General features: G+C 35.6%; 1 long non-coding RNA gene across 1 annotated transcript in view; it reads right to left on the bottom strand.

Annotated features, from left to right (window-relative positions):
• The window catches only part of LOC307197228, a 71,034-nt gene that overhangs the window by 23,947 nt on the left and 19,926 nt on the right, over positions 1 to 27,161 (bottom strand). The window contains exon 2 of the long non-coding RNA XR_013831356.1: positions 1,177 to 1,327. This is a non-coding gene — a long non-coding RNA (uncharacterized lncRNA). The remainder of the gene's footprint in view (positions 1 to 1,176; positions 1,328 to 27,161) is intronic.

Below are 27,161 nucleotides of genomic sequence, written 5' to 3'. Positions count from 1 at the left end.
ATAAAAGATGAAATAAAATTAGAAATATAAAAAATACATTAGGAAAAATACAAATATAATTGAAACAACTGCAACAAGGTAAAACAAAACCACAACAGAAAAATGAAAAAATTTTAAAAATGGGAACAAGCCAAAAGGAGCAGAACAATAACGAAGTATAAAGAATAAAATAAAATTAGAAAAATAAAATATTTATTAGAAAAAAATAAAAATATAAATGAATCAACAACAAGAAGGTGAAACAGAACCCCAACCTAAAAGAAGAAAAAAGAAAGAAAAAGAAAGAATGAAAAAAAGGGGCTTAGCTATGGGGGGGCGGAGTTTAGGCAGGGGTGGAACTTAGGCAGGGACAGGGTTTAGGGTAGGGCGGGGCCTAGGTGCGAGGGGGCATGGGCAGGCAGGAGGACATTCAAGCATGGGGTGGGGCCTAGGCAGATTGACGTTCATGTGGGTGGGGCCTCTGCTTAGGACCCGCATGGAAGGGGAGAGGCAGCACATCCAAAGGAGGGCCTATGGAGTGTGGAGTTCTGGAGTTTGGAGATAGGGCCCTGAGTGAGGATGTGTGGGTGGGGTTTAGGCACAGCACTGGAGGGGGTCTCCGAGTGTAGAGGTCAGCCCTGGGTGGGGGTGTAGGGGCAGGGCTTGGGTTCTGCGTGGCAGGAGGGAGGCTCAGAGGGCAGAGGATTAGGCCTGGGAGGTCAACAGGCTCCCCGGTGCCTAAGTGGGCAGGGAAAGCGCTGGCCCCATTCCCTTCCATTCCTCCACACACCCCCCAGGGTCTCCCCCATCATCGCTGGACCCCTAACCCTGGGTGGGTCCCGCTGGGTATAGGAACCCCCCTCCCCCAGACACCCCTCAGGGGTGCCATCCCAGAGGTCCGGCCTTTACTTTTGCTCCCCCTTCCCTCCCTCCCACTCCCTCAGGACCCCTGCGGCTGGAGGGGGCCTCGTTGGGCAGAGGATCAGGCCTGTATCTCAGCAGGCTCCTGGGGGCCCAAGTGGGCAGGGGAAACCTGGCCACGCTCCCTTTTGATCCTCCGCCCTCCCAATGGTCCCCCCCTTTCCCCCTCCAGTTGTGGGATCCCTTCCCCTCCCCCAGCCACCCCTCAGGGGCGCCAGTCCCCTCCCACCTCCACTTCACCTCCCCCCTCACTTCCCCGCATGCCCCACATCCTACCCGGTCACTGGGGGTTCCTCTGTCCCCTTAGGTATCCATGGTCCCCCAGCGGTGCCTGGTAGGTGCCCTGGTTGTGCAGAGATGCAAATTCCACATCCTCCTGCTCTGCCATCTTGACTCCACCCCATAAAGATTTCTTTATTTATGATTCCTGAAGGACACATGATAATTCCTTTATTTATATATTTGAATTTATAGATTTTTGAGCTCTATAACGAAGAAATCATTATGATATACATGTCTGCATATCGTACAAAACATGACAAACATGCTCAGTAAATGAATTTTCCAACATAGCATAAAAGAATTTAATCAGTTAAATAAAATGAAATTCACTTTAGCACCTAAGTATTTGGGGGTTCCTGTCACTTAAAACTTTTTTTAAGGCTTCTGTTACAAGGCCCATTCTTTGTTCAAAAACCAATAAAAGGAGGGGGAGCTGAAAATCTTATATAATACCCCAGTTCAAAATGTAGCAGCAGTATTAAGGAGAATACAAATCATTTGGTCTCATGAAATCCTCACTATTTTGAAGAGATGTGAAATAAAATATTTGCCTTACTTCAAGGGGCTTTTACGTGCATGAGTTTTCATACTTATCAGAGATTACTTCAGAGTAATGAAATTCAGCTCCTAAAACTCATCTAGAGAAGAATAATTTTAAGTTAATAAGACTCTATTTTGAGTCAGATATTACAATTGAAGAGAGTATATTATGGTATTCTTTATCTGTGTTCTTACATCAACAGGACATGGGTTCGTCAGACACGGTGCATTGGGAATCTCAGAACCATCTCCAACAGTTTTCCCTTTCAATTTTAAAGCACCTGACATATACTCCATTTAGCCTATGCTTTATCTACAATAGTCATTTACTGTATCTTAACTTTTGTTTGCATGTACTCTCCCACTCACGTAACACTGAAAATATTTCTTAAATACACGTGGAGAATTTTTTTTTCCTGATTTTCACCTTTTAATACACAGATATTATAGACTACAATCATTTCAATTTAAAAATTCTGATTGTACAACTGGCATGGATGGGCCATGCCTGGGCTAGATGTTATGGAAATGAAGACAAGTAAGAGGCAATTTTGTCTATGAAGGATTTTATAATCTTGCTATTTCATGAGGTTCACATATGTGGAAGCTACTATGAAAGGTAATGTGTCTCTAATAGATAAAGAGGAGCATAAAGCATTTAATTCAGTAGGACTTTACTAAGAAGAAAGCACTTGAGCTGAGTGACATGTTTGGAATAAATCTTAAGGAAATCATACGAATTCGACAGGTAGACAAGAAAAAAGATGTCATTGGGGGTAAAAACCATACACAAAAGCATGTCATGATCTGGTGGCATAGAAAAGGAGTGTCAGCTGGCTTTGCGAAGACATGAAGTGTTATTTGGGGCTTGTTATTTAGACTCTTTGAAACTCAGTTTTTAATCAATTGTAAAATGGAGAAGGGAATTGACAGTTATTGGTAATTGATCATTGAAATCATTACAGATAAAGACAAATGTAGAGAAAATTAGTGCCGCGTCTCGCAATAATAGGATCTCCACCCATTTATTGTGCTTATAACAGGCCACACCCGTCCGTGGTGTTAATAGCTATTTGGATGGTGGTATTAGAAGCTCAACATGTTTGAAGTATAGGATACTTGTTAAGGATATTGAAGCAGCATTTCAGGGCGTTGGTCTCTGTCTACCAGATTTGTGTTTGAGGATGATCTCTCTAAATGATAGACTGGAGATAGCTATTCATAAATGAACATTTCAGCAATTATGTCATGTCCTCATTTCCCTTATTAAATTATTAATTTGGCTTTAATCCTGAGAAATTAATTGAATTTCTTCTCTGCTAGCGATCCCTAAAATGAAAAACCCTTAAAATATCTTTGAGGCTCAAGAAGAGAAGTCCTATATTCTGAAATAAGTTCTTCATCCTCTCACTTCCCCAGATATGCTTTGCAACTTAATATAATAACTGTAACAAATCTTTATTATGTTTATAGAACTGAGTTATCAGCAACAGCTAATGTTAAGATATTTAAATATCTTATAACAGACATACATTAAAAGTCATAGGATTTATTTCTTGCATGGAAAGAGAATGAAAATAAAATTAATATCAGTTTTCATGACCAATTATGTTAGCCTTTTCAAATTTGAAATGTAATAAGTTAAAAATCTCTGAGCTGAAACACTGAGGAAATGAAGTGAATTAATAAATATTTGTCTCATATTTAATTGAAAATCTGAAAGCTGTATTAAAGCCAAATTCAATGGGAAACATATGTGAATAACACTTTTATAACACAAGTCCATTAACATTGTGAATATTTACTTTGGCATATACAGGCCAAAGAGAAAATAAAAATAGGATTTCATTGCATTTATAAATTCAGAAAGAATTCATCTGGACCCAGAACTAGTACCACTATTGATTGTGTGTGTGTGTTTCTTTCTTAATTAGTAAAACTCCAGTTTTCTTTCAACCAAAATCATGAAATCAGGAATACAGCTCCATCTGTCCACCAAAGTCTTGCAAATCACACATCACTGCTACTGCTATAAAAAGGTAAGTAAGAAAAATTTGCTGAAAGTTATTTCAAATAAATTACTATAGACAATATCTATAGTATCTATAAGTTAACATTCTCAGATTTACAAAACAAATGAAGAAACTACTTGGATATTTGCAAGAATAGATAAACAAGTAACTATGCAGTTTTAGCTGGACTTCATTAAAATTAAAAACTCTGCTCTCTGAAAGAATTATGAAGAGATTTAGAAAACTAACCACAGACTGGGAGAATCATTTTGCCAAAGACATATCTGATAAAGGACTTATCCAAAAAATATAAAGAACTCTTAAAACTCAACAGTAAGAAAATTGACCACCTGATTAAAAAATAGACAAACGATCTGAACAAACACCTCACCAAATAAGACGGCAGATCATCATATGAAAATAAGCTTGATGTCATATGTCGTTAGAGAATGAGACAGCAATAAACATCTATTAGAATGGCCAAAATACAGAACACTGACAACACCAAATGCTGGCAAAGATGTGGAGAAACAGCTACACTCATTCATTGCTGGTAGGAATGTGAAATGATATAATCACTTTGGAAGACAGTTCAATGGCTTCTAATAGAACTAATCACATTCTTACATAATTTGGCAATTATTTCTTTGGTATCTACTCAAATGAGGTGAAGACTTATGTTCATAAAAAAACCAGAAATGAATGTTTATAGCAGCTTTATTCATAATTGCCAAAACTTGGAGGTAACCAAGATTTTCTTTAATATGTGAATAGATAAATAAACTACACTACATCCATACAATGGTAAACTATTCACAACTAAAAAGACATGAACTGTCAAGCCATAAAAAGATATCAGGGAAACTTAAACATATACTTGTAAGCAAAAGAATCCATTCTGAAAGAGGTACATACTCATGATTCCAAGTTTACGACATTTTAGAAAAAGCAACTCTATGGAGACAGTAAAAAAAACTAGTGGTTGTCATGGATTGGGAGGAGGAAGTTATGAATAGGTGGAGCTCAGAGGATTTTTAGGGCAGTGAAACCATTACATATGATACTATAATTAGATGGCTATATGACATTATACATTTGTCAAAAATTCATCGAAGGAGTGAATCATAGTGTAAACTGTGGATTTGGGGTTATAATGACATGACACTGTATGTTTATCAATTGTAACAAACACAGCTGTCCCTCAGTGTCCACAGGGGATTGGTTCCAGGGCCCCACAGATATAAAAATCTGCAGACGCTCAAGTCCCTTATACAAAATGGCATAGTGTTTGCATTAAAACCTATACAAATACAGAAAACAGAGTATGTAACTATTTTTGTGCAAATTATAGTGGGGATATTGAGGAAATTTTCCAGTTCTTTCTGAGGAAGAGCTATCTCCTTTACAATAAAAAACAGTTCTAACTGTAAGCATTAGTAGTATCCATCTACCATGAGAGATAACTGCAATTTACCACTCTGGAAGTTTACCATAACAGGTACTGCCAGGGAAATCTTCTTAGGTACATTCAATACACTGGAATTTTAGTCTGCTGTGTTAATGTGATACTTGTATCCAGTAATACTTTTGTGCCTTTAATTAATTACAAATTAAAAAAAAATATTCTCTCTGCTTCCAAAGAGTATGAAAGTAGGAAAAAAAAAAAAAAGCGTGGTACAGTGGCAATTCCTGACAAACACTCCCTCAGCCAGGTGGTCAAGGTCAATCAACATCAACGGTGCTAAATCCCATTGATGGTGTGAGCTCTTGGTATGCTGTGATGAGAATGGCACTTGACCTCTTGTGGTCTTCCTCCTCAAACACATAACCCGCATCTGATCATAAGAAAAACATCAGACAAAACCAAATTGAGGGCCATTCTACAAAATATCTAAGAGTACTCCTCAAAATTGCCAAGGCCATCAAAAATATGAAAAATCCAAGAAACTCTTACAGACCAGAGAAGCTTAAGGTGACGTAAAAACTAAATGAAATGCAGTGTCCTGGATGGGACCCTGGAACAGAAAATGGACTTTCGGTACAAACTAAGGAAATCCAAATGTAGAATGGAGTATACTTAATAGTAACGTACAAGAATTGTGATTTCTTTATTGTGAAAAATGGATCATAGTAATAGAATTCATTAACAGTAAGGGACACTGGATGAGGGGTATACAGCGACTCTCTGTAATATCTCTGCAACTTTCCTAGAAATCTAAAGTGATTCTGAAATTAAAAGTTTGCTTAGGGCTTCCCTGGTGGCGCAGTGCTTGAGAGTCCGCCTGCCGATGCAGGGGACACGGGTTCATGCCCCGGTCCGGGAGGATCCCACATGCCGTGGAGCAGCTGGGCCCGTGAGCCATGGCCGCTGAGCCTGCGTGTCCGGAGCCTGTGCTCTGCAACGGGAGAGGCCACAACAGTGAGAGGCCCGTGTACCGCAAAAACAAAAACAAACAAAAAAAGTTTGCTTATTTTTAAAATCACTTAACCCTTTAAATGGGAGCAGCAATATTCCCTCTAGAGACAAATGTGTCATTAAGAGATGTTTTATTCTTTGACATTTATGGAGGAAATACGCTCTGAAATCTCTTCTTTACTAACATTTTTTTTTCAACTTATCTGAAATCGCTTGGATTTCATAATTTTTAAAGACTGGGCGAGAGTAACCTTAGCTATTATTTCTTCATTTTCCTACAGCTTTGATCAGTAGGTGTATTCTCAGAATCACATCTGCTCTTGTCATGGAAAATGCATTGTTCATTGGCTTCCTTTCCGAAAAACTGACAACGTTTGAGTAATTGCCTCATGTTTTCCAGAACGTTGTGAGACCAACACTGAGTAAGGATATATATCAAAAATAGAAGATAGCAAATGTATTTTAGTGTGGTAATCTGAATAAATGGAGAGAAGTCAGGAGAAACAAACAGTGATGCCTTTATCAGTGACATTTTAGCAAAGGTTATCTTAATATCCTACCCAGCAACATCTGTGACTGACACTAGTGCCATGTTTGTAAATGTAAAAAGTATACTAGTGAAGAATGCACAACAGTAACACAGAGGATTTCTTGAAAATGAATGGCCTTGATTTCTTTAACCACATTAAAAATCTTGCTTACCTTTACAAATGGTATCTTCATTACCTGAATTTTGCTAAATATAGAAGGAAGAAAATAGTCATATACATTCATGAACTAATTCAATATACAATATTCAGTGGTTCTTATAAATTTTTTTAAATATATATTTAAATAGTACCAAATGTGAACAAAAGAGATATGTAATATAATCAACCAACAGTTACAAGACCTGGACCCTGGATCTGTTTCCTTCACTTATTAATTGTTTGGCATATGACTGTAACAGTGATCTCTCACTCTCTTTTCATCTAAAACTGGATGGTCATACTGCACCTGAATATATCTCAATGCCTCTATAAAGATCAAATGTTATATAACATCTTTATGAGAAAAGATAAGACCTTGGGTATCTACTTGGGAGTCATCAGCATCAAAACTATATTTAAAGCCATGATACTGGATGAAATAATTCAGAAAATATGTGTAAATAGAGAAGAGAAAAGTTACAAGGATTGGCCCTTGCTTCAGTTCATCTTTTAAAAGTCAGGACGAAGAGAAGGAGTGAGGGAAACAGATGAAGGAGTAGCAGTTAGTGAAGTAGGAACATCAGAAGAATGAAAAAGATTGCAACTGGACTAAATGCTGCTGAGAAGTCAAGAACCATGAGTACTAACAAAGGTTGTGGTTTTGAGGACATCTACAAGTACTGTTTCAGTGAAAAAATAGGAAAGTGTAGTTTGAGGGAAAAAATGTGAGATATGGGATTAATGTATCCATAAATATTGTGAGTTTTGTTATAAAGAAGAAAAGAGAGAAGAGGTGGTAGTTAGGCGGGGTAGGGGGGGAGAGCAATGAGATCAACACAGTTTTGACTTTTATTTTCTTTTTATATAGATTTACATTATAGTATGATGTATAGCATGGTATATGTATACCTAGCTTTCTACATGTATATGTATGTGTGTGTGTATAGATGTATACACACCTATGTCTATCTATACTTGCACCTATACCTGTATCTTTCTATATGTAGATAGATACAGATGAATAGATAGATAGAGAACTTGATAATATAGGAGAAAATAAAGGAAATCTTAAGTTTTAAGCAATTAAGCAAGAAAGGAGAGGATATAGTAAGCATTTGACCTCAGTTAGGAATAGGTAAATTTTATTATATTAATTTTCTATAATGGCTGTAACAAATTGGCTTAAAACAATACAAATATCTTACGTTTCTGTTGGTGAAAAGTCTGAAACCATTTTCACTGGGATAAAATCAAGGTATTGGCAGCGCTGCTTTCCTTTCTGGAGGCCCTAGGGGAGACTGCTTCCTTGCCTTTATAGCTTTTAGACATCATCCACATTCCTTGGCTTGTGGGTCCCTTTCTCTTTCTTCAAAGTCAGAAATACACCATTTCACTCTGACCATTCTTTCACAGTCACATCTCAGAGCTCTGACTCTCTTCCTCTGCCTCCCTTTTCCATTTTTAAAGAAACCTGTGATTAGATTGAGCCGACTGAGATAATCTAGGTTAATCTCCCCATCTCAAAGTCTTTGATTTAGTCACATCAGCAAAATCCGTTTTGCCATGTAAAGGAGTACATTCACAGGTTCTGGGGATTAGGATGTGGACATCTTTAGGGACCATTATTCTGCCTTCAGCATTCACCTATTATAATAGTAAGAAAGACAGTAGAAACATAGTAGTGGGGAAATGAAGTAGTTCTTATCTTGCTGCTGATACTGTATCACTGAATTATGACTCAGCTAGCTGAAAGTGATCAGAGACGAAAGAAAGTTGGAAATTTGAAGAAGGTATTAACAATACTTTGTCAAATGGGAGAGTGATTTGACTAGGTTAGTGTCAGCAGTATTTTCTTAAATGTCACTTGATGTTTGGGATAATAAATTTAAGGGGAGACTATGCAATATTGTTGTACATTTTCCACATTGGATTTCAGATGTTTGTATCAAGTAGGTGGATATTTGGGTTAACCAAGTGGACAAGACGAGAAACAAGGCACTTGATGATGTAAACAAGAGAATGTTTATCATCAGGGACAATTAAACTTCAGCTGGGAAAAAGAAGAAAGAGAATATATGGGTAATAATGGTCACTAACATGGTGGAAAAGAGATTCTAATGCAGTTGAACAATTTTTGAATTGGTCATGTATGAGGGTATCCAGAGAGACACAACCAACAGAATATGTATATAAAAAACAGAAATAATAGGGGATATAGATAGATGACAGATAGATAGATAGACTTTATGGGAAATTGGCTCACATGATTGATTATGGAGTCTGAGAAGTCCAGTGGTCTGCCATCTGCAAGCTAGAAACCCAGGAAAACTGGTGGTGAATTCAGTCCAAGTCCAAAGGTCCAACTAATGGTGTAAATCACAGTCCAAGGACAATAAAAGATGAGATAAGATGTCCCAGCTCAAATTGTGAGGCAGGAGAAAAAGGGTGAGTTCCTCTTTCCTCCACCTTTTGTTCAATTCAGGCCTTCAACTGATTGGATGATGCCCACCCACTTTGGGGAGGATGATCTACTTTACTGAGTCCTCTATTCAAATGCTAAATTCATCCAGAAACACCCTCACAAACACATCTGGGCACCGCATGGCCCACTCAAGTTGACACATAATATTAACCATCATGGGTCAGTTCCAGGAGAAGAGATCAGAAAAGTAAAGAAAGCGTGGGATAATTGAAATTTTAAAATAGAAAGGGCTTAATTATTAAAAGTAAAGGCCAAGGTATGATCTTGGGAGTAAGTGGTAAAACTTGGTAGAGAAAATATGGTCAGAAGTGTGGAAGTCAAGAAATCAAGAAGCTACATTTATGTTGCTGTTTCTATGTGTTTATGTGTTTTTGTACAAATGTGTGCATGTGCATTTTTTTCTTTCCTTTCTTTTTTTTTCATTTTCTTCCTTCCTTCCTTCCTTCCTTCCTTTCTTTCATTGCTTTTATAGTTTCCTGGGAAAAAAGAAGATTTAACACAAAGTCTGAAGTATCTCAAAACTTGTTGTTAACATCTATTATGCTTGAAAAGTGATCTTTAGGATTTAGTTTCCTGAAATTTTTTGAGTTAATCTTCATGGAGGTATTTTGCACTAAGAATAGTTCTAGAAGTTATAAAATGGAACATCTGTGGTGAATACATTAATATCAAAAGTATACTAGTTCATTGAGTCACTATGTTGATGTGAGGAATTTAGTCTTATTTTACCAATTTGTGGAAGACAGAAGTTTTTGCTATAATCAAATCATATATGAGGACTTCATTCCAAAATGAGGCACTAAACAAGTATAAAATTATCTAATTGGGTTGCTCACATCTGCTGATGGCAGTTGCAGGGCACAAGTAAAGATGTTTTTACCTTGACTATCAGTTCAGCATCTGCCGGACTGCCTGAGGCCATGCATAGAACTGGATAAAATAATAGGGCTCCTCTGAGTAGGGAAGGACAGCCCAGGGACAATGAGTCCCCACATAAGACATGACTCATTTCTTCAGCCCCATATCCTTTAAATGCCATCCTAATTAACAGTGAGACAATCATATATCATGACACAACAAGCATCTAGGGACCAGAGTGCCATTTTAAAAACAGATGATTTCTTAGTTCATACTGAGGCATTAAATTCTTTATATTACTCCTTTTTCTTAAATAAAGACATTATTGATATCATACAGAATGATACTTTAAAGCTTTACTCTACTATGAGACTAAGCCTTAACCCTCAGGGATAAATTCCATGATTCTCTAAAGTTAATTTATTTTCAAAACCATAATTAACAGTTCACTAAAATCTCCAGCACCATTATAGCAATAGAGCAGCTCCTAAAGTTCCAACTACATGCTCATAAAATTTTGATTACTTCTTGTAATCATGCCATCTGGTAGCCTGATTATAGTTATGTCTTAAAACTTAGTGGGGTCTGCCTGATTTTTTAAGTTTTTTCTTAGTATTCTGAAAATTTAATACCTTAGGAATATAAATATAGTTTTTCATCTTTAAAAATTAAAGTATAAATCAATCATATAGATATAAAATAATTAAGCTGTTTTTTTCTGTATATACTGCATTTAACATTTTTAAAATCACTACTGAATTTAAATTTAGAGGAAAATTACTCATGAGGTGCCAATAAGGGCATTTGGAATATTATAATTTGTCTTCAGTCAAATAAAGTAATTGTAAATAAACTGGAACCTAAGTGTCTTATTTTTAATTTTAGACAAGCTTAAAATTTTTATACAATCTTGTGTATTTTAAAATAATAGTAGAGGAAAGACTACTTTTAAGAGAATCTGGGATCCGTCTACAATTCTCAGGTCAGGCTCTTAGTGGAGTCACTAGGCAAACAGGGCTAGATGAATACAACTCTGGCTACCTCTGCAAGGGCAGGTGCAGATATTTAGAGTGAATAAGGATATGAAAGAAGCATTTGGTGAAAGAAATGAAATGAGACATTTGGTGATATCGGCCCCCAGAGACCCATAATAAATGCCTTGACGACCACCATTCCTAGAGGTATCTGACGTTGCCTGTTCTTCCTGGCCTCTGTCTATGGATGTGGCGTCAAATACTGCCTCTCAGGTGCTCCTGACCCACAGAGAGACATCCTGTGGAGGCATCCACCTGCTATCTGCAAAACTGCCAGCACACAGGGGCGACCACAGCATAGCCCCACTCATGGGCCTGACTCTCTATGTGGTTTCCTGGCAGGCAGACCTCAGTCCCAAGGAGGAAACAAAGGATCTATGCACCCATCAAAAGAAAATACAAGAATGCTTAAGTCACATCCCTCACAAGACAGAGACAAAGGGAGAACAAAGCAGCACCTGGAACAAAGTAATGCTCCTTTTGGAATTAAAAAAAAATTACACAATTTAAAAATTTCATTAGGTATTATGGAATAAAGGAGGGTAACTATAAAACCCCAGGGTTAAGCTTAAAATATTGAGTGGAAAAATGCCTCAAGCAATAGAAAATATGTAACGATAAAATAGAAGAAAAAATAAAATAAATAAAGTATCTATTTGGGAATAGGTTGACATGGTCTGATTACCATTATTAAATATTATCTAGAATATTGTAACAAAAGTAATGTGATAACAATTATAAACATTAAGTAGACAATAAATTATTTTTCTAATGTTTTGATTTTCTACTTAAAAATTCACAAGATAATTAGAATTTATTAAACTTAAGTATTTTATTAAAGTGACTGGATATAAAATAAAGATGAGAAAAATAGTCCATCACACCGAGACCATAAATTATGATGTAGTTAGAAATACATTTACAGCTTTGCGCAGTGGCAGTATTGTAGCCAATGAGGTTTATCCAAGGCGCGATTATTGCTAATAGAAATACATTTACAGAGTCCTGGACATTTATAAAAGTAAAAGCTACTATGAAAAAAAAAGGTGTCAACAAATGAAAAAACATTCCATGAATGTGAAAACTTAAAATCATATAATGTAAATTATTCCAAAACTCAACAGTTAAATTCAACACAATTTCAATTAAATTCTGACAGTGCTTTTCTGATTCTGCTTTAACTACCGTGACCTCCTTGCTGTTCTTAAAACACACAGTTTTGTTTTGTTTTGTTTTGTTTTTTACCTCAGATATTGGCACTAACTGCTTATAATTCTTTTCTTCCATGTATCTACGGAGCTTTTATTAAGTATTTACATACTTCACTCATGTCTTGATTTAGGTGTCACTTCCTCAGAGAGATGGTTCCAGAACTCCACGTATGGAATAAAATCTAATACTTTTTAGCACCTTTTCTTCCTCATATCACTTATCCCTACCTGACCTTACATTTTGTAGTTTTAAAATGAATTTCTCCTCTCACAGACAATAAACACCATGAGGGTGTACGCTTTGTTTCCTCTGCAGGCTTAAGGACAAGAATAATGCCAGGTATGGCATGTGTATTCAACAAATACAGTGGAATAAATGAACATTTTTTTTCCTATTCAGAAAAGCACTGCTGGAATTCTAATTGAAATTGTATTGAATTTAACTATTGAGTTTTGGAATAATTTACATTATATGAATAATAAGATATAAATATTATTTTATATATCATTATATATGTGTGTATATATAATCATTATATTATTACATACATATATGTATAGATGGATATAATGATATACAGTGCAGCATTAAACACTGTGGTGGCAAAAATCTGGAAACAGGCAGTTATTATCCTAATTTGGTATAACAACACAGTGGAATATTATGCAGCCAGTAAAAAGGAGTGAAATGTAGTTTCATTAGTGGACTTGAAAGGGATTCTGTGGGGGTATATCCAATGAGTAAAACAGATATAAAGCAGCATGTATAATATAATTCTATTTTAAAGCAAAAGATAAAAAAATCCCATAAATGCGTATTTATATACATTTGCATATATAATTATAAAAACACAAATATTTCCATATTTTGGCATTACCATACAGATTATTAAAAAACTGTACTCTGTACTCAATATGTAACATTTGGAGAATTTAGATTGTACTGTCTTACTTTAGATTGTATTGGGTTCTGTTTGGGCAGGTAGTTAGTTTATTGGTGTGGCAAGTTAATCCTCTCAAGTCTTGTTTTTAAGCTTTTTAAGGGTAGGCCTAGAGCAGTCATTATTCTAATTGTTGTCTTTCTGAGTTGTGAAACACTGTGAACTAGCTTGTTGGAACTCCTATATTTTTTAGCATTCTGTGACCTCCAACATCTCTGTGCAGCTCATAGCTCCCTAAAAGCTGTTCTTACAAGGTCTTGTGGAGCCTTAACCTGAACATGAATAGATTAGTATTCAGCCAATGACATATGGGGACTCTGTGAAGATTTCTAAAGATTCTTCTATGGCTATGTCCTTTCTGTTATTCTTCCCTGTAAATTCTAGCTGCCTTATCAGCTGTTAACTTAAACTCCTAATATCAGTGACACTTCGATGCTCTAACTGAACTCTACTTTTCCATGCCCTTGAGTATCCATTACTTCATCATGTCTGGAAGATAAAGTCACCAAGACATTTCTGACTATGCCATTTTTCCTTCCTCCTCAAGTCTAACTCCATAAAGAGGTTCGTTTTGTAAAAAGAAACATTAATATATCCAGGGTGTTAAGCTAATGCTCAATTACTGTTTTAGTATGTCTTTTTTTAAGGAAGTTAGGCACTTTGACATTCATGTCAATAAACAGTGCATCAATATCCCAAGAAGATGTGAAATACTTCCCAATAAAAAGAACTAAAATTCAGAAAAGGTGTAGGTTCTGGAGGGAAAGCAACTCAAACTGTTTTCAAATTTAAGTTTTTTCTTTTCTCCTATCAATTACATCCAGAGAGAATACTGGTTATAGTTAATGTAAGTATAAAAATCCTTCTAAAACGTTAAATCATTAGATAATTCACTATTAGAATAGAGAATATTTATTCTAATTTTAAAAGACATTTTAGACAAAATAGGAAAGACCACAACAATAATTTTAAATTAAAAATTTCTATATGTATACTGAAAATTAATCATAAACCCTTTCATTTTTTACTGAAATCTCAAGGTAAGTGAGAAGATTAAAAGGAAAGCAATTGAATGATTCAATGAACAATTCTATTCAAGGCGGGCACTGTAGTTTTTTCATAGCCTAAAACATACACTTAATATTAAAATGATGATTTTCTCATTTGAAAATGATAAAAATGTACACTTTGTCCTAAAGGTATAAATTTTATAAGGTTGACTATATTAGTGGAAAGACATGATAAATCATGGTGATAAAAGACTATCATTAAAGAGCACCCTAATCCATCATTTTAAATAGACTCTACATTAATCATCTACTTAAAACTGAATGCTCAAGTAATCATAATTTATTATGATAATTCAGACTAAAAATAAACATCAACAATGTGGGTTGCATTTGCAGGACAACACATATGAGGTGTAGGAACTACTTTTCACCCCAAAATTGTAAGTCTAGTCTATCAGGAGTAACCACATTCAATGCAAAGTATATGTAGTCAAAGGATAAGTCATATTGCTCCAACAATTGAGCTAGCTTTGTTAAAACGGATTGATCAATGTCAGTCAAATATTAAGACTCATTCAAATCCCCATAGTAACATGGACAGAGCCTAGATCATGTAACAGGTATGTATGTGTTTCAATTTAATATTAAATAATTAAATTTCACATCTTAACTCAGTATATTCTACAGAAAGAATATATAAACAATGCATGCTACCAAGATTTTACAACGTGGCTAAATATGCTACAACAAATTTACCCTATTACAATTTTCCATCTGTGTTTTCTAGAGTTTGGTTACCAGTGCTATTAACAATGTCTTGAGGGCGGTAAGAACAGAAATAGCCTTCCTTCCCTCCTCAATAAAAGCAGTTCTATTTTAAAATGTCCTTTGTATAACAAGGTTTCAAGTGAGATGGTATTTGACAAATAGAGTTTTGCTGTAAATAAAACAATGTAAATTCTTAAAATAGTCCCATTGTAAAATAAATAAATAAATATAAGTAAATTTAAGTATCTGGATGCATAAAGTCACTGCCTCCAGGCAGAATGCCGAGGCAATAATAAGGCGATCCTATTTTATTTCCCATTTCTCAGTGATTACAATCCTGAGCAACTTGTTATCCAATATCTGAAAAAAAAAAAGATGTTTAATCTATTTTGTCCAGTTTTCAGTTGCTTGTTGTGGAATACTTAATGTCTCTGATTCCATCATGGCCAGAAGTGGAACTAAAATTCACTTTTGCCAAAAATTGCATTGTGGGATATTGAGGGATAAGTTTCACAAACTTTAGAAAACTTCAATCAAATATTACCAAAATCGAATAAGTTGCTTATAAATATATTTCTTATTTAAGAAAAGTATGAACAACACTAAGTTATCTTGCAATATTTGCTCTTGAATAAGAAAATAAGTTCTATATCTGGCTCTGTGATTAATATTCAGTGAGACATTTGTCAAAGCCTTTTATTTGTCTCTGTTTTGTAATATCATTAAAATATGAATAATTTACTCATTCTCATAGAAAATATTTGTACTATGAAATTGTTAATTATGACATAAATATTCTATAGGCATCAATAGCTGGCGGGTATTTTTATATAAAGGTATTCTGCAAAGTCCTAACTCATATTTTAAAATATTTACTATACACTAGGGAATATTTGTTTAATAACATATTTGTTAATATAATACCTAATGAAGTACTGTATGATTTTTCTCACTGTTAAGAAAAAGTCTCACTTTGATTCTCTTTGGGACTGAGTCCATACTCAAATTTCACTAGATCTTAGTTCATATTCTTACTTCTCAGAATTGCACAATAAGACAGTATAAAAATTTTAAATTTCCTCAGGTTTCTCAGGTAATTTGTAGTATGAGAATGTGTTATATAGTATTTCCTGGAAGATCAGATATGGCTTTTCCCTCACCATAACACTTTATATACCAAATGTCACTCCCACCCAGCCTCCTAATTTTGGGGACATACACCACAAAAACATGAGATGTATGATAACCTTTCTCAGCCAAAGAATGAGATTTCAAAAGTTGAAGTATAGTTTAAAATAGTTAGGCATATACCCAGTGAAGACTTTGGTGAACCCTAATTTCTAATCTATGCAGTTCAGTGTGACTTTGCCCAGGAAAAAACAAAAATGAAACAAAACAAAACAACAACAAAAATACACCTCTTTTGATTTACAGGTTGGCAAATGGCACTATTCACGGAGAAATTTGACTCTTGAATCCTATGGTCATGATTTACAATGAGGAAGAAATACTGCTGTTTTTAAAAGAAACTTTTAAAATGGTGCAAATAACAAAACAGGAATAGTTTAGGCTGAGGCTTTTATGAGATAATGGGGAAATAACTGTCAGATATTTATTTAACTTGCCATGTATCCATTTCTTGAAAGTTAAAATAACTTTTTTTCTTTTCCAAGATTGTCGCTACTTCATGTAACAGTCTAATTCAGAGTGGTGTTGAGGTAAATGATCCTGCACTTGATAAAATCTGAGTCATTACGAAAAGAAAGATAATGAACTCGGGGGCACAATGCACTCACGGATCAGCTGGACCCCTTGAATATATGACTCTTGTATATGGTGGCCAGGACAGTGGCAAACACGTGCCTTTATGTCTATGAGGGATTTGCTCCTACCAGAGGGTGAGCCGATCTGTTTTGTGCTTACTGCAGTCTTATTTGCCTGCTGTGTTAATATTCAGGTAAAGCATGTTATAATGACTGAGTCTAGATATGATAAATATGTCAAACGTTGGGGTTCATTTATCATCTTGACAGCAAGAATAGTCTTCTGCCCAGCTGGAACTAGACAAAGTACCCTAGTTTACTGGAATGGACTTAAAATGTGTCTGCCATGATTATGGAGTTGACATTCTCATCTTTTTCCTCTCCTTCCAATAGGTTCTTAAAGAACTGGTTGCTGGCAATGTAGAGTTCTACTCTGTTCAAAGGCCAGGGTGATATGGGTGGGGGGAAATCTTTTGGAGCTTCTTTGATTTCTTGCATATGATTTACTCTCCTGTCAGAGCAATAGAGCAGCTCTACACCTCTGGATTTCATTTGTTTCCTTTAATCAAGTAAGTAATTAAGAAAAAAAACAGTTTAATTATGAACTACCCACTGTGTTTGAATGGAGTTGGAACCAATTAAGATAAAATTTATTAGAATATGAGTGATAAAGTAAAGGCAACATGGATGTACGTGATGTTAGTCTATCCTATCGTCATCTTTTAAACCGTACCCTATAAAATGGTTTCGATTCAGTTTTCTAAAGCATAGTTCCGATTATAGCACTTCCTAGCTCAAAAGCCAGCTGATCTTTTATCCCTTCCTGAATCAAGTCCAAGCCCCCAGAAAACCTAGAAGATCAAGTTCTTCCACAATCTGGTTCCTACCTAAATTTTCAGTTATATTCTTTATTTCCTTTAATATATTCTTTATTTCCTTTTTTTTTTTTTTAGGGGGAGAGGGTCAAAGTCCTCTATTGTCTGGTACCTATACATACCTTGGTTTCTTTTCTATTTTCCCCATTTTCACTTTGGTCTGGGATTTGTTTTTTAAATCTTAGCATGCTTCTTCCTTACCATTTTGAAGAAATGCAAACATCTCTCCGAAGCTTTCTTATTTACTCACCATCAGACTTCAATTATTTTTCCCATTTTCCATAGTACTTTATTAATATCCCTTGCATAAAACTTACTACTTTACACCTTGCACCAGAATACAATCAAAACCATTATTGAAAACAGAATCCACGTCTGGTTTTCTGCATTTGTTCTCTAGCACCTAGCATTATAAACAGAATAAGCTAAATAAAAAAATGTTGGAAAATTTTGCTGTCCTTTTTAGTCATCAATCTTCAAGGCAAGCACACTGGAAATTATTATTTTTTATTTCATATGCTGTAGCTAGGTACACATTCTCTATTGTCGTTATATGATTTGGCTTTTCCTAGGTTTGATTAAACTAAATATCTGAAATGCTTTTATTAAGAACTATCATTAATAAGTTCAACTATTGTATCTCTTACTAAGTTTGCATTAAAAGCCCTTGAAGGTAACTTTCAATACTCTTTGGTTTGTCCCCCATTCCCTCTAGAATCATTTTAAAGATAAATATTTCTGGACACCAAAAATATTCAATAAGAAGATATAATGAAAAATGCCAATTTCATGACTACAAAAGAAATAATAATTGATTCCCTCTCTTAAGATGTAAATGACAAAGCCATAATTCTTATAGAATTTTTAGCTTACAAAGAAACGTATGAAAGTGTGTCTTCTGACTATGACTCCCAATTTATGATTTGGGTATCTTCCAATTAAAATTTCTCTTTACCTCTAAACTAGATAAATAAGAATTTCGTTAAAAAAGGAAATGTCATATAAATTTTTCCTTCAGAAGATTCTGTGAAAGAAAGAATAACACATTTTTCTCTTTTATGCTTCTAGTACTAATGAAACATGGAAACCCTTTCAGTAATGCTTAATTCTAAAGTTAACAAACCAAAGTGTAACATAATAAATTACAAGAAAAAATGCATTTCACCGAGTAAGCATTCATAAAAGATGTAAATCAAAGACAATTTGATAGTGCTCTGCAACAAGAGAGGCCGCGATAGTGAGAGGCCCGTGCACCGTGAAGAAGAGTGGCCCCCACATGCCACAACTAGAGAAAGCCCTCGCACAGAAACGAAGACCCAACACAGCAAAAATAAATTAATAAGTTAATAAACTCCTACCCCCAATATCTTCTTTAAAAAAAAAGACAATTTGATAATTTACAGTCAGAGCCCTTGACTAACAAAAGCATATTTGACATGTAGAGGTAAACAACTGATGAATGAGTCATTATCACAACGAAAGATTTATGAATGAGGGATGGCATTCACTAAAATAATCATGAAGGAGAAAAGATAACTGATTCTGCTTGGAGGGTCACAGAAAGACTGTTTTAGTGGTAGAAAGATTATTTCATGCATATAAAAAGCACCAGACTCCACACCAAGAATTATACATCTGGCTTGATGTATGGAAATTAGTTTTCTCTTCAGGAAATAAGAGGAATTATATTTTTCTAGTCAGTGACAGAGTAATAAAATTTTGATTAAAATCATAACATTTATTTAGAATCCACTATAGCTGAGAATAAAACAAACAACAGGCAGAGCTGACATCACTTCCTGTGGGACATCTTCATCCTTTTTGTCAAAAACATTTCCCTCATTACATAGATAAACTAACTTTCACTAAATTCCTCCAGCTGCATATAGAGTTTCTTGAATAACAAGTGTCAACAGCCCCACAATCAGCTATTCCTTCCATGATTTGATTTATGTTGCATTTGAATTTCACCTCCAATGTTGTCACTTTCTTTTCTTTGCTGCACTTTCATCTTTACTGGCCAATTCCCTCTTTTGAGTATCCATTGTTGTAAAATACCATCTAAGTCTATCACTGGGAAGCACTGGGAGCACAAATACACACTCTTTTTTGCTGTCTATGTGTGACCGAAATAACAGAGGCACAGTGATCAATCACTAGCAGAATTTGAAAGAAGTGACATCATTGGACACCAATCATGTGTGTCTATTATTTACATGGTGATTTGTGGATTAAAGAACTGGAAGCAGTATTTGTACCTCATGAAATTACTCTCAGTTAATATACTTTGGTAACTGAAATTTTAACTGTATGGCTGAGAGACTGGTGTTATCTAACTAAACTATGGTAAATGAAATTCATGCATATAAGCAACATCTTTATGCTACTAAAGGAAAGCTGAAGTTGTCAACATAGAATTCCTAACCTGGAGGAAACATCTTTCAGAAACAGGGGAAATAGCTTTTTCAGATATATGAAGGCTTTGGCTGGCCAGAATACAATGGGGAAATATGCTTTAAGTGATGTAAGAAAACACACACACACACACACACACACACACACACACAAGCACACATACACAGCTGTCAACCCAGAATTCCATACTTTGAGAAAATATTGTTCAAAAATTAATGGCAAAATAATGATTATTTTTGAGAAAAAAACAATAGCTGAGAGAATTTATCATAGGCATATCATTATTTTAAGTAATGATAAAGAAATTTCTTTAGTCAGACAGAAAATTATATCATATGGAAACCTGCATCTAAGAAAGAAATCAAGGGCAACAGAAAAGAACAATATACGAATAGATACATATGATGGATTTTTTCTTTACAAAATCACTTCAAAGACCACTGATTATTTGTGCAAAAACGATATCAATATATTACGGGGATTATAACATATAAAGAAAGAAAATGCATAAAAATCACAAAGGACAAGAAATGGAAGTACAAGGATATATTATGTGGAGGTTACCTATGATAACATAAAGGTAAAATAGAGTATGAAACAGCTTATCCTTAAAATTAAGAAGCACATGGAGGCCTTGTAAGTCCCTGTGTTGTGTTGTGAAAGATCAGTAACAGCTCCCTCCTCAGGTCCTTTACTATCTTTCTCTTTGCTGCATTCTACAAATACAAGTTCAGTAACAAGTATACAAAAATCACTTACATTTTTATATGCTACCAGCAAAAGATTGAAAAATGATTTTTTTTGTTTGTGTGAATTTTATTTCATTTATTTTTTTATACAGCAGGTCCTTATTAGTCATCAATTTTATACACATCAGTGTATACATGTCAATCCCAATCTCCAAATTCATCACACACACCCCCACCGCCCCGCAGCTTTCCCCCCTTGGTGTCCATACGTTTGCTCTCTACATCTGTGTCTCAATTTCTGCCCTGCAAACCAGTTCATCTGTACCATTTTTCTAGGTTACACAAATATGCATTAATATACAATATTTGTTTTTCTCTGTCTGACTTACTTCACTCTGTATGACAGTCTGTAGATCTATCCACATCTCAACAAATGAGCCAGTTTTGTTCCTTTTTATGGCTGAGTAATATTCCATTGTATATATGTACCACATCTTCTTTATCCATTCGTCTGTTGATTGGCATTTAGGTTGCTTCCATGACCTGGCTATTAGACATAGTGCTGCCATCAACGTTGGGGTGCATGTGTCTTTTTGAATTATGGTTTTCTCTGAGTACATGGCCCAGTAGTGGGACTGCTGGATCATATGGTAATTTTATTTTCAGTTTTTAAGGAACCTCCATACTGTTCTCCATAGTGGCTGTATCAATTTACATTCCCACCAACAGTGCAACAGGGTTCCCTTTTCTCCACACCCTCTCCAGCATTTGTTGTTTGTAGATTTTCTGATGATGCCCATTCTAACTGGTGTGAGGTGGTACCTCATTGTAGTTTTGATCTGCATTTCTCTAATAATTAGTGATGTTGAGCAGCTTTTCATGTGCTTCTTGGCCATCTGTATGTTTCCTTTGGAGAAATGTCTATTTAGGTCTTCAGCCCATTTTTGAATTGGGTTGTTTGTTTTATTAATATTGAGCTCCATGAGCTGTTTATATATTTTGGCGATTAATCCTTTGTCTGTTGATTCGTTTGCAAATATATTCTCCCATTCTGAGGGTTGTCTTTTTGTCTTGTTTATGGTTTCCTTTGCTGTGCAAAAGCTCTGAAGTTTCATTAGGTCCCATTTGTTTATTTCTGTTTTTATTTCCATTAATCTAAGAGGTGGATCAAAAAAGATCTTAAAAAAAGGGGGGGGGGGTTCCCTGGTGGCGCAGTGGTTGAGAGTCTGCCTGCTGATGCAGGGGATGCAGGTTCGTGCCCTGGTCTGGGAAGCTCCCACATGCCACGGAGCGGCTGGGCCCGTGAGCCATGGCTGCTGAGCCTGTGCGTCCAGAGCCTGTGCTCCGCAATGGGAGAGGCCACAACAGTGAGAGGCCCGTGTACCACAAAAAAAAAAAAAAAAAGATCTTGCTCTGATTTATGTCAAAGAGTGTTCTTCCTATGTTTTCCTCTAAGAATTTTCTACTGTCCCATCTTACATTAAGGTCTCTAATCCATTTTGAGTTTATTTTTGTGTACAGTGTTAGGGAGTGTTCTAATTTCATTCTTTTACATGTAGCTGTCCAGTTTTCCCAGCACCACTTATTGAAGAGGCTGTCTTTTCTCCACTGTATATCCTTGCCTCCTTTGTCATAGATTAGTTGACCATAGGTGCATGGGTTTATCTCTGGGCTTTCTATCTTGTTCCATTGATCTATGTTTCTGTTTTTGTGTCAGTACCATATTGTCTTGATTACTGTAGCTTTGTAGTATAGTCTGAAGTCAGGGAGTCTGATTCCTCCAGCTCCTTTTTTTTTTCCCTCAAGACTGCTTTGGCTATTCAGGGATTTTTGGGCGTATATACAAATTATAAGATTTTTTGTTCTAGTTCCGTAAAAAATGCCATTGGTAATTTGATAGGGATTGCATTGAATCTGTAGATTGCTTTGGGTAGTATAGTCATTTTCACAATGTTGATTTTTCCAATCCAAGAACATGGTATATATCTCCATCTGTTGTGCCATTTTTAATTTCTTTCATCAGTGTCTTATCGTTTTCTGCATACAGAAAACTCTAGTCTCCTTAGGTAGGTTTATGCCTAGGTATTTTATTCTTTTTGTTGCAATGGTAAATGAGAGTATTTCCTTAAATTCTCTTTCAGATTTTCCATCATTAGTGTATAGGAATGCCAGAGATTTCTGTGAATTTTGTATACTGCTGCTTTACCAAATTCATTGGCTCTAGTGGTTTTCTGGTAACGTCTTTAGGATTCTCTGTGTACAGTATCATGTCATCTGAAAAGAGTGAGAGCTTCACTTCTTCTTTTCCAATTTGGATTCCTTTTAATTCTTTTTCTTCTCTGATTTCTGGGGCTAAAACTTCCAAAGCTATGTTGAATAACAGTGGTGAGAGTGGGCAACCTTGTTTTGTTCCTGATCTTAGAGGAAATGTTTCAGTTTTTCACCATTGAGATCGATGTTGGCTGTGGGTTTGTCATATATGGCCTTTATTATGTTGAGGTAAGTTCCCTCTATGCCGACTTTCTGGAGGGTTTTTATCATAAATCAGTGTTGAATTTTGTCGAAAACTTTTTCTGCATCTATTGAGATGATCATATGGTTTTTATTCTTCAATTTGTTAATATGGTGGATCACATTGATTTGTGTATATTGAAGAATCCTTGCATTTCCAGGATAAACCCCACTTGATCATGGTGTATGATACTTTTAATGTGCTGTTGGATTCCTTCTGCTAGTACTTTGTTGAGGATTTTTGCATCTATGTTCATCAGTGATATTGGCCTGTAGTTTTCTTTCTTTGTGACATCCTTGTCTGGTTTTGGTATCAGGGTGATGGTGGCCTCGTAGAATGAGTTTGGGTGTGTTCCTCCCTCTGCTATATTTGGAGGAGTTTCAGAAGGATAGGTGTTAGCTCTTCTCTAAATGTTTGATAGAATTCTGTGAAGCCATCTGTTCCTGGGCTTTTGTTTGCTGGAAGATTTTTAATCACAGTCTCAATTTCAGTGCTTGTGATTGGTCTGTTTATATTTTCAATTTCTTCCTGGTTCAGTCTCAGAAGGTTGTGCTTTTCTAAGAATTTGTTCATTTCTTCCAGGTTGTCCATTTTATTGGCATAGAGTTGATTGTAGTAATCTCTCTTGATCCTTTGTATTTCTGCAAAGGTCAGTTGTTACTTCTCCTTTTCATTTCTAATTCTATGTATCTGAGGCTCTCCTTGTTTTTCTTGTTGCATCTGGCTAATGGTTTATCAATTTTGTTTATCTTCTCAAAGAACCAGCTTTTAGTTTTATTGATCTTTGCTATTGTTTCCTTCATTTCTTTTTCATTTATTTCTGATCTCATCTTTATGATTTCTTTCCTTCTGCTAACTTTGGGGTTTTTATTGTTCTTCTTTTTCTAATTGCTTTAGGTGCACAGTTAGGTTGTTCATTTGAGTTGTTTCCTGTTTATTGAGGTAGAATTGTATTGCTATAAACTTCCCTCTTAAAACAGCTTTTGCTGCATTCCATAGATTTTGGGTGGTCGTGTTTTCATTGTCATTTGTTTCTAGAGATTTTTGATTTCCTCTTTGATTTCTTCAGTAATCTCTTCGTTATTAAATAGTGTATTGCTTAGCGTCCATGTGTTTGTATTTCTTACAGATTTTTTCCTTTAATTGATATCTAGTCTCATAGCATTGTGGTCAGAAAAGATACTTGATACTATTTCAATTTTCTTAAATTTACCAAGGCTTGATTTGTGACTCAAGATATGATCTATCCTGCAGAATGTTCCATGAGCACTTGGGAAGAAAGTGTATTCTGTTGTTTTGGATGGAATGTCCTATAAATATCAATTAAGTCCATCTGGTTTAATGTATAATTTAAAGCTTGTATTTCTTTATTTTCACTTTGGATAATCGGTCCATTGGTGAAAGTGGGGTGTTAAAGTCCCCTACTATGATTGTACTATTGTTGATTTCCACTTTTATGGCTCGTAGCATTTGCCTTATGTATTGAGGTGCTCTCATATTGGGTGCATAAATATTTACAATTGTTATATCTTCTTCTTGGATTGATCCCTTGATCATTATGTAGTGTCATTCTTTGTCTGTTGTAATAATCTTTATTTTAGAGTCTATTTTGTCTGATATGAGATTTGGTACTCCAGCTTTCTTTTGATTTCCATTTGCATGGAATATCTTTTTCCATCCCCTCACTGTCAGTCTGTATGTGTCTCTAGGTCTGAAGTGGGTCTCTTGTAGACACCATATATATGGGTTATGTTTTTGTATCCATTCAGCCAGTCTATGTCTTTTGGTTGGAACATTTAATCCATTTACAGTTAAGGTAGTTATTGATATGTATGTTCCTATTACCATTCTCTTACTTGTTTTGGGTTTGTTATTGTAGGTCTTTTCCTTCTCTTGTGTTTCCTGCCTAGAGAATTTCATTTAGCATTTGTTGTAAAGCTGCTTTGGTGGTGCTGAATTCTCTTAGCTTTTGCTTGTCTGTAAAGGTTTTAATTTCTCCGTCCAATCTGAAAGAGATCCTTTCTGAGTAATCTTGGTTGTAGGTTTTTCCCTTTCATCACTTTAAATATGTCTTGCCACTTCCTTCTGTCTTGCAGAGTTTCTGCTGAAAGATCAGCTGTTAACATTGTGGGGATTCCCTTGTATGTTATTTGTTGCTTTTCCCTTGCTGCTTTTAATATTTTTTCTTTGCATTTAATTTTTGATAGTTTGATTAATATGTGTCATGGCGTGTTTCTCCTTGGACTGATCCTGTATGGGACTCTCTGTGCTTCCTCGACTTGATCGACTAGTTCCTTTCTCATATTCAGTAAGTTTTCAACTATAATCTCTTCAAATATTTTCTCAGTCCCTTTTTTTTTCTCTTTTTTTTCTGACACCTATAATTCGAATGTTGGGTGTTTTATGTTGTCCCAGTGGTCTCTGAGACTGTCCTCAATTCTTTTCATTATTTTTTCTTTATTCTGCTCTTCAGTAGTATTTCCACTATTTTATCTTCCAGTTCACTTATCCGTTCTTCTGCCTCAGTTATTCTGCTATCGTTTCCTTCTAGAGAATTTTTAATTTCATGTATTGTGTTGTGCACTATCGTTTGTTTGCTCTTTAGTTCTTCTAGGTGCTTGTTAAATGTTTCTTGCATTTTCTCCATTTTATTTCCAAGATTTTGGATCATCTTTACTATCATTACTCTGAATTCCTTTTCAGGTAGACTGCCTATTTTCTCTTCATTTGTTAGGTCTGGTGGTTTTTGCCTTGCTCCTTCATCTGCTGTGTGTTTCTCTGTCTTCTCATTTTGCCTAACTTACTGTTCTGGGGTCTCCTTTTTCCAGGCTACATGTTTGTAGTTCCCATTGTTTTTGGTGTCTGCCCCCAGTGGCTAAGGTTAGTTCAGTGGGTTGTGTGGGCTTCCTGGTGGTGGGGACTGGTGCCTGTGTTCTGTTGGATGAGGCTGGATCTTGTCTTTCTGTTGGGCAGGACTGCGTACAGTGATGTGTTTTGGGGTGTCTGTGACTTTATTATGATTTTAGGCAGCCTCTCTGCTAATGGTGGGGTTGTGTTCCTGTCTTGCCGTTGTTTGGCATAGGGTGTCCAGCACTGTAGCTTGCTGGTCGTTGAGTGGAGCTTGGTCTTAGCATTAAGAATGGAGGTCTCTGGGAGAGATTTTGCCGTTTGATATTACATGGGGCTGGGAGGTCTCTGGTGGACCAATGTCTTGAATTCAGCTCTCTCACCTCAGAGGCACAGGCATGACACCCAGTCAGATCACCAAGACACTGTCAGCCACATGGCTCAGAAGAAAAATGAGATGAAAGAAAGAAAGAAAGAATGAAAGAAAGAAAGGAAAATAAAGTTATTAAAGTAAAAAAAAAATTATTAAAAAAAAGTTAAAAAGTAATAAAAAAAGAAAGAAAGAAAGAAAGAAGAGTCCAACCAAACCAAAAAACGAATCCACCAATGATAAAAAGCATTAAAAAGTATACTAAGGAAAAAAAAAAAAAAAACAGAGAGACAGAATCCTAGGACAAATGGTAAAAGCAAAGCTATACAGACAAAATCACACTAAGAAGCATACACATGCACACTCACAAAAAGAGAAAAAGGAAAAAGAATATATATATCATTGCTCCCAAAGTCCACCACCTCAATTTTGGGATGATTTGTTGTCTGTTCAGGTAATCCACAGATGCAGGCTACATCAAGTTGATTGTGGAGATTTAATCCACTGCTCCTGAGGCTGCTGGGAGATATTTTCCATTCTCTTCTTT

Source organism: Stenella coeruleoalba (assembly GCF_951394435.1).
Source record: "Stenella coeruleoalba genome assembly, chromosome: 14".
NCBI lineage: Eukaryota > Metazoa > Chordata > Mammalia > Artiodactyla > Delphinidae > Stenella > Stenella coeruleoalba.
Note: the sequence above shows the minus strand (reverse complement) of the source record. Positions and strands in the feature narration are given on the sequence as shown.